The following is an 8,522-nucleotide window of genomic DNA, read 5'->3' as shown; positions in this document are numbered from 1 at the left end:
TGATAAATATTTTTAAATGAAAAAAATACGGTGCACGGTACTAGATGCAATCCTTAAAAGGAAAAAAAAAATTTTGAGAAATGTGTTATAGGTTTTGAGTAAAAAATTTCCAAAGACCACCCTTTTTTCGGCCTCCTGACTGAGCATGACCCCTTAGGGCGAAATTCCGCCAAACGCGGCCAAACGTGAGCTGCAAACACCTGCTGAACACGTCCAGATGTGCGAATCGTTAATTGTACTTTCCAGAGATAGGGTAAAGGCAGGTAATATGGAACGACACGTAATATGGAACTTCGTGAAGTTTCGATAAAGAAATAACGAACTCTTCAGGCAATCGTGTATACTAGATTCCTAGACACAATAGACGATGATACTGACAATTGATTATCAGTCGGGCATCCATTATTTAAATAGAAACGTTTGTATTTTCCGTGGGGTGTAAAAGTTTCTGAAAAGTGCATCGAACAGTTAAATATTGTAGTGAAGGTATGTTACAAAGTATTATTTTGATATAATTTATCATTAAATATGTGTGTTCTTGATTATTCAACAATAGTTTACCAATAAAGTTACTTTCTTCTTTCTTTCATTTTTTTGATCGGCTGATTTTCACACTTTTCAGTTTGTTTACTATAATTGCAAAACAAATGGATTTTTTTACATTTGACGATGTAAATATGATTATGCATTAGTTCCTTCGTCCCTTCATGTCAGTTATATTAAAAAAAAAAAAAAAATTCCTCTACTTTTGACAAGCTTTTGACATCAGATGTTCCATACCCTAGTAGCATTTTTGGTTGGCCAACAGTTGCCAACAGTTGGGAATTAGTTGGGATATAGTTATTGTTTTTGCCTACAAAATCCCAACATAGGGCCTACGGCAAAAAAGTTACGACAGTTTGCCTACGAATCTTCAATGTTGGGCCTACAATTATTATGGTTGGATAATTAACAAAAAGTTGCGACAGTTTGCCTACGAATATTCAAAGTTGGGCCAACAATTACTATGGTTGGATAATTAACAAAAAGTTGCCACAGTTTGCCTACGAATCTTCAATGTTGGGCCTACTATTACTATGGTTGATTAATTAACAAAAAAGTTACGACAGTTTGCCTACGAATATTCAATGTTGAGCCAACAATTAATATGGTTGGTTAATTAACAAAAAAGTTACGACAGTTTGCCTACGAATAGTCAATGTTGGGCCAACAATTATTATGGTTGCATAATTAACAAAAAAGTTACGACAGTTTGCCTACGAATATTCAATATTGAGCCAACAATTACTATGGTTGGATAATTAACAAAAAGTTACGACAGTTTGCCTACGAATATTCAATGTTGGGCCTACTATTACTATGGTTGGTTAATTAACAAAAAAGTAACGACAGTTTGCCTACGAATCTTCAATGTTGGGCCTACTATTACTATGGTTGATTAATTAACAAAAAAGTTACGACAGTTTGCCTACGAATAATCAATGTTGGGCCAACAATTACTATGGTTGGATAATTAACAAAAAGTTGCGACAGTTTGCCTACGAATCTTCAATGTTGAGCCAACAATTAATATGGTTGGTTAATTAACAAAAAAGTAACGACAGTTTGCCTACGAATCTTCAATGTTGGGCCTACTATTACTATGGTTGATTAATTAACAAAAAGTTGCGACAGTTTGCCTACGAATCTTCAATGTTGAGCCAACAATTAATATGGTTGGTTAATTAACAAAAAAGTTACGACAGTTTGCCTACGAATATTCAATGTTGGGCCAACAATTACTATGGTTGGATAATTGACAAAAAGTTGCGACAGTTTGCCTACGAATATTCAATATTGAGCCAACAATTACTATGGTTGGTTCATTAACAAAAAAATTACAAGAAACTGCGTAGATCGGTTGCAAATTCGGTGGGGGCGTACGTCTACTCTTATATGAAATGGTATATACATACAACGCAGTTCGTTAATGTCTGGCCATAGTTGGCCCACTAAGGTCTTGTTGCATGTAGTTTTGGAATTTATTTATTCCCTTAAAAATTTCCACTTTAGTTTAAGCAAGTGAAAATAATATCAATTCAGAAAAAGGTGCTTTTTGGAATCGATACTGATATATTGTGGTCTCGCCACCGTCGTTGTGTGCGTTTTCTATGTTATGGTTATTACAATCTATTATTTATTAATAGTAAATTAAAACACGTATGTATATTGTAAAATATTTTTGTGGTTGTATAGGCGATCTGAATTGTTTGCATCGCCATAATGCGTTGCCTTGACAACGATCGAATGATCGAGAGGAGAGCGGTCGATTTTATGCGTCACATCGCCACGAGGCACGACGCGTTATTCAGTAGCATTCGATAGCGTGGCTGGTGGCTGACGGAAGCGAATCCGCGAGACAGGCGAAAAGAATATCATTTGTTCCTTTTGTGATTGTGATTATTGTGCTTTGTTGCTTTTCATCTCGCGGTTCATCGGACCAGTTAAATATTATATTAGAAAAATTATTCATATGTTCAGAAACCTAATCTTTCTAGGTTAATCGAACTAGTATTTCTTTGTTTTAAAGATTCCATAACTATCTTACAATTTTGTTATGGCTACATATAAGTATATATGTCTGTCAGTATTTTAACTACTACAATTTATATCTAATCACTACGAAATTCATCAAAAAGATACTGGTTTTAACCTCAAAGACAGCTATAAAGATAGACAATATGAAAAAAATACTTGGCCAGTTGCATGCTCTAATTATTATTTGTTTAAATGTATAAAAGACCCTTACAAGTAAAACCTATGTATAGAAAAACAAAATTGCTTGTTGTAGGTGCTGTACGTAAAAATAAGGTGGCAGAAACTGCCACAGATGCTAAAATCATTGTCATCTTAACTAATTGGTTCAGATTTATAAAACATAGAGGCATGTGCCTGCAAAAGAAATCAAATCAATGATAGTCTAGGAATAAGTGTTGTTTCAGAAGCATATTTTAATATCTCTAATAGCGAATCCAATCAGAGTCTATCGTCGTTTCATAATTCTACCAATTTATATGTACCCTGTAATCGTGATGATGTATTCTGTGGTCTCTTTATTCTTCTAATGTACATAAGAAATGTTTACTTTTACTTAACTATGTACTCTGAAAGTAATACCTTTATTTGTATTCCTTTTACTAATATGGAAAAGGTACTGTTAAAGATCCATTGTATGTAAAGAAATAAAATTTTCAGAAAACCGTACTTTGCAGTTACTTTTTTTTAGAGATTGATAAGGCTTTTATTGAAGTGTAGTAAACCAACTGTCTTCCTACTGTTGGTTTATTGTAGATACTCAACTGTTGGGCCTATGGAAAGAAACTTTCAGTTGGGCCTATGAAAGGAAACCTTCAGTTGGGCCTATGGAAGGAAACCTTCAGTTGGGCCTATGAAAGGAAACCTTCAGTTGGGCCTATGGAAGGAAACCTTCAGTTGGGCCTATGGAAAGAAACCTTCAGTTGGACCTATGAAAGGAAACCTTCAGTTGGGCCTATGGAAGGAAACCTTCAGTTGGCCTATGGAAGAAAACTTTCAGTTGGGCCTGCGTTGGTTACTATCGTTGGCCCATTTAAAAATAGCATGACACTTCAACAGTTGGCCAACGGATAACACGTCATTGGCCCAACAAACTCCCAACAAATAAATGCTACTAGGGTACTACCTGCCTTTACCCTACAGCGATGTTCTAAAACGGTCAATAAACTGAACCACCAATGGTACCATTATTAAAATATTTAATTCTATGTGGTCGTTTAGCTTTACATTTCAACATTTTAAAACGATCGTTACTTTATTCCCATCATTTCCTATTAATTATAGCAGTATCGAACAACATCTTCTTCTTTAGGAAAGAAAAATCTACAATTCTTGTCGAATACATTTTTCACATAAGTGTAACCCCACGGGACGAACTTGAAACCTAATTTTCGAGATCGATTCCTCAAACAATTAAAATCTCAAGTGAACATTCTAGAGAAAGGAGCAGGGTCAAGAACATAATCTTTTTCTGTAAAAATGTGAGTACATGTTTCATTAACCAGCACAGTCCCAAGTCGGAGACTTAATTTTCCTGTTTTCTATAAGGTTCCGGTTCTGGTACCCAATTGTTCCGATTTTCGTGATTTCAGCTGACATCGGAGCTCATTATCTCTGGTGGAGTGGCAGATAAAATTCTATAATTTTGCTACTTATAAGTACTGCATAAGGCTATATTACTCAGCAAAATTGTTGAATTTAAGACACAAACACTTTAGATACAACATGCACAAATATGTGAATAAGCTCGTTAGTAAATTCCCAAATGGCTGTATCTGTGAGCTATAAATACATCTGCTCGACTAAAATCATATACTATTTCCTGCTAAAATCATGAGAATGTCAATATTTTAACGTCTGACTTATCATTTCGTAAATACCGCGTTATAATAGGTAGTTGGGCTTTTATAAATCAGAATGGTGCTTTGAACTCATTGTAAACACAAGCAGTTTCAAGACCTCTACTTCAAATCTACCAATAATAAAACTTCGCAATCGATGGAAACATCCCGAAGAACCTTGGTCTTCTCAAACGACTACAAGTGAACAATTTTGCACACCACCTCTCTGCATTCACACAGAGCGATTCCGCGGCTGTTAATTATCCACCTGGCATAATTATGATAGGTACAGAAGTATGCAAATACAACGCAAAGCAGCACCGAAGCATAAGTTTATTAAGCTAACGATTACTATAGTTTACAGGTACACACAGTATATTTTGTGTCTGGCACCTGGCGCGAAATGTTTATATAATACTTAAAGGCGTCAGTATTCTAAACTAAAGCACGACTTTTCATAGTCAAGGCGCAATTTGCAAAGGCTCATTGTGCTCGGGCGATAAGGGCCTACTGGGCCCAATGACCGGTTAGAGGTTCCCGACGGACACCGTCTCACGTCCTCGATTTCATATGACGGTTTTTCCCTTTCCCTAATTACTAGGGGAAGTTTTTTATTCGACCTAGGTGGTGGTAGTAAAATCGCCGAATTTAGTTTGACAAAATAAGCTTCAACCACGCAGAGTCTGCGTTGCCTCAACAGACAAAATCTAAACTATCAGAGTTAGGAGCGATGGGGCCTAAGTGATGGAGGGGGAAACACCTACAGGAGCGGTGGTAATGTGTGCGCGAACTGACGCCAGCGCCAAGCCAGTCAAGTGGCCCCAACGCGAAGCCAGCCACTGCCAAGCAGCGTCGACAATCTATTTCCCGGCGACGCTGCTTGGCAGTGGCTGGCTTCGCGTTGGGGCCACTTGACTGGCTTGGCGCTGGCGTCAGTTCGCGCACACATTACCACCGCTCCTGTAGGTGTTTCCCCCTCCATCACTTAGGCCCCATCGCTCCTAACTCTGTAAACTACCGTCCAATATATCCGCGATTGCGTTAGTGTTGTTGTAATTTTATTAATCAACTTGTGCTAGAAGATACTGTGGCACAGTTCTTTCACATTTTCCTAGCCAATTAAAAAGTTCCCATCGCCATTAAATTGCTTAATAATATATGGTCGAAACACTGTCGTGTCAGGGCATGCTCACAGGTTTCTTCAGAATTTTGGGCCTATCGTACCATAGTTCCCAAATAAATCTGAAACTCAACAATTTTGCTACATAGTACGCCTTTATAATAGCTATGATTAGCTAATTTTTAAATTTTTATTTGTTCCTTCACCAGAGATAAGCTCAGAAGTCCGCAAAAGTCACGAAAATTGGAACAGTCGATCAAACATGAACATACCTACCTTTCACGGAAAAAAATAAGTTCTGGGCTCTGCCCCTTTCTGTAGAATATTCAGTTGGGATTCTTCTTTTTCGAACAATCAAATTCTGAAACTGGCAAAAATCATAGAGCAATCTTCTCTGGAATAGAAGCTTTTTGTTCCATGTTGCGGTGAGTAATAGGAACTGAAATATTTTAATTTCCGCAATCCCTTGAAACCGCAAGAAATGATGTTTGCCCTGGCACAAATACAGTTGTCACATGCCAAATAAAAATGTTACGGATAAATCAATGGTGGTTTTGAAATGTTGAAGTAGGGTAAACTGCACTAATGCTGGCACTGCACTAATCATTGTCACTCCTGATTAAAAAGTAAAATATTAAGAAGTACAAGCTTAGAAAGTACTTTTTTTACAATTTCTTATTTTTCTTTCACTGCAACACTGCAAAGTCCAGTAGCTGAACTACATATTTTACATCTGGCAACACCACAAAGTGGGATGAAGGTTTGAGTTTTAGGCGTTTTCTTAAAATTTTGATAAGGGGTAGGTAAGTATATTTTGTAAGCTTTATAACTAAGTAATGGATTGAAATACAGATTTACTAAGTGTTGTAGGTATTTAATAGTGAATGAAATAGTCTGTTTAAACACTTCAAACTTCGCTTTTAACTACATATGTTTTTCTATATAACCTCAAATTTTAGGGTGCCAATGATTGTACTTTTATGCCTATTTTTGTTTTTTATTGAATATTTTTAAAATAAAAGACTTAACAGGTACTCAAGATGTTTTATTTTAATGAGAACTCCATAATCATTGATAATAACTGAAAATGAAGATCATACAAAAACTTCACAAAAAAATATAGACATTCTAATTCGGATTTCGGCTTAGGGTGCCAATCATTGTATATAGTTTATCCTATAAGGGTAAACGAACACAAAGAATCTTTTAATAACAGTTGAGTAGCTATGAGCAACCACGTCGCCTGGAATGACCCAAAAGTGGCAGACGCCGAAGTTGGTAGGATCTTTAAGGGGAGGTTTCGGTCTAGAGCTCATAAAAATAGGTGATCTTGAAGATTTAATTAAAGGAAAACTACTATATATAATTTAATGGGACTTTTTGCATTCTATTAAGGATGTCTTAAATTATAGAAATATATTTTTTGTTTTATAATTAATCATTGCAGACGGCACTGGAGAGTCGTTAAAGTTGCGGCGTCAAAAAATTCATCCAAATCGGTGGGACCTGTATCCCCAAAAGTTATTATGCGATTCGACTGAAACTTTTTTTATTTTGAAGAATATACTTCTGGCTACAGGAAATCCAGAAAAATTACAAAAATTACATTTTTTTAGAAAATAACGACACTTGAAGTTTGAAATCACTTGTTCCCTATATTTTTCTTCCTTTCAACGCCTTTGAAAATTATAAATTTTCCATTTTTTGTATTTTTTTCTGGTTTCCCCCCTAGCCGAAAGTATATTCTTCAAACTAAAAAAAGGTGCAGTCGAATCGGATAATAACTTTTGGAGATACAGGTCCCACCGAGTTTGAGAACACTGTTTCTGGAAAAACGCGTTTAAAGTTTTGCGTGAGCGCCGAGTGGCCGCTTGTGACCCATGCATTTGCCACTACTCAAATGCCTATAACTATGAGAATTTTACGAATTTCAACAAATCCTTTTAAACACGTATGCCTAAAAGTTTGAATATTTGGAAAATTAATTTAAAAAAAATCGATTTTTAAACCGGAACCACCCCTTAAGGTAGGACAACAGGGTAATTGCACGAAAATTAAAGGAGTTCTTTGAAATTTTAGTAAGTTCTCCCCTCTTAAAGGGAATCCTATTTTTCGGTTAAAAACCAGCAAAATTTGGTAATTTTTGTTGAAGAAACTAGGGCAGGTGGGGGTATTACTGCGGATGCCCCGATTACTGCGGATATTCTAAAACAGATCATATTTAATGTTCGAAAGTACAAAATAAGTTAACCTACCTTAAAAGTCCGCACTAATACCCACACTTACCCTAGCGATTCGATTCATCTGAAATATGGACCATGTTTTTATTATTAATTTTTAATAGTAAATGTAGAAGATAACTCCTATATTTACTATTAATAATCGCATAAGCGTGATGTGTGCGTGGCATTCATCTTCCAGGTAATCTGAAACAGAGGGATGAAACGGCCTTTTACTTTCTACATATGTTTCTTCAGTATGATGAACCATTTGATTAAACGTTTGAGATGACTGCTCCACCTGTCGACAGTAGCAGAAGATTATTTTCAAATTCACGAGCAAGCACGCCTTGCCTTAAGAAAAACTAACGGAGTTACTGCAACACCCTGTATAAACGCACGTATGACTAAACGCAGCGCACGTGTCGCGCGGTGCCACGATTTCGATCTTTAACCCCTTCGAGCGTGGTAATTACGAGGGGAGCCGAGGCTAGGAAATTATTATTCGAATACGCTTAGGTTTCTATTCATCTTTCTTTTGATTTACGATGAAAATTCCGTTTGTCGGAGCTGAGTGAAGTACGCACCAGAATTCTGAGTGTAATCAAGTGAGAATTTGTTACGTGCGTAACAAAGGATAAGTCTACAGTGAATGTGTAGGGTGAGCAGACGTGTGCATCGCGAGCAAACCATGCCATTCGGTTTAATTTTAATTAATTTGATTTTGGTACACTTATCAGAACACTTTGGCACACTGTTATCCGTCCT

The 8,522-nt window shown here is 36.4% G+C and overlaps 2 long non-coding RNA genes across 2 annotated transcripts; one reads left to right on the top strand and one right to left on the bottom strand.

Moving 5' to 3' along the window:
- The first annotated feature begins 775 nt into the window (after positions 1 to 775).
- LOC143369507 (uncharacterized) lies at positions 776 to 1,716 on the top strand. Its single transcript, XR_013085427.1, has 2 exons — positions 776 to 1,382; positions 1,455 to 1,716. It is a non-coding gene; the product is annotated as an uncharacterized LOC143369507 (long non-coding RNA).
- A 1,029-nt stretch (positions 1,717 to 2,745) lies between these two features.
- On the bottom strand, positions 2,746 to 3,694 carry LOC143369508 (uncharacterized). The gene is made up of 2 exons (XR_013085428.1): positions 3,569 to 3,694; positions 2,746 to 3,491 (listed from the first exon to the last, which is right to left on the bottom strand). It is a non-coding gene; the product is annotated as an uncharacterized LOC143369508 (long non-coding RNA).
- Positions 3,695 to 8,522: the final 4,828 nt, after the last annotated feature.

This window comes from Andrena cerasifolii, chromosome 5 (assembly GCF_050908995.1).
Source record: "Andrena cerasifolii isolate SP2316 chromosome 5, iyAndCera1_principal, whole genome shotgun sequence".
Classification (NCBI taxonomy): Eukaryota; Metazoa; Arthropoda; class Insecta; order Hymenoptera; family Andrenidae; genus Andrena; species Andrena cerasifolii.
This window is presented reverse-complemented; position numbering and strand designations above follow the sequence as displayed.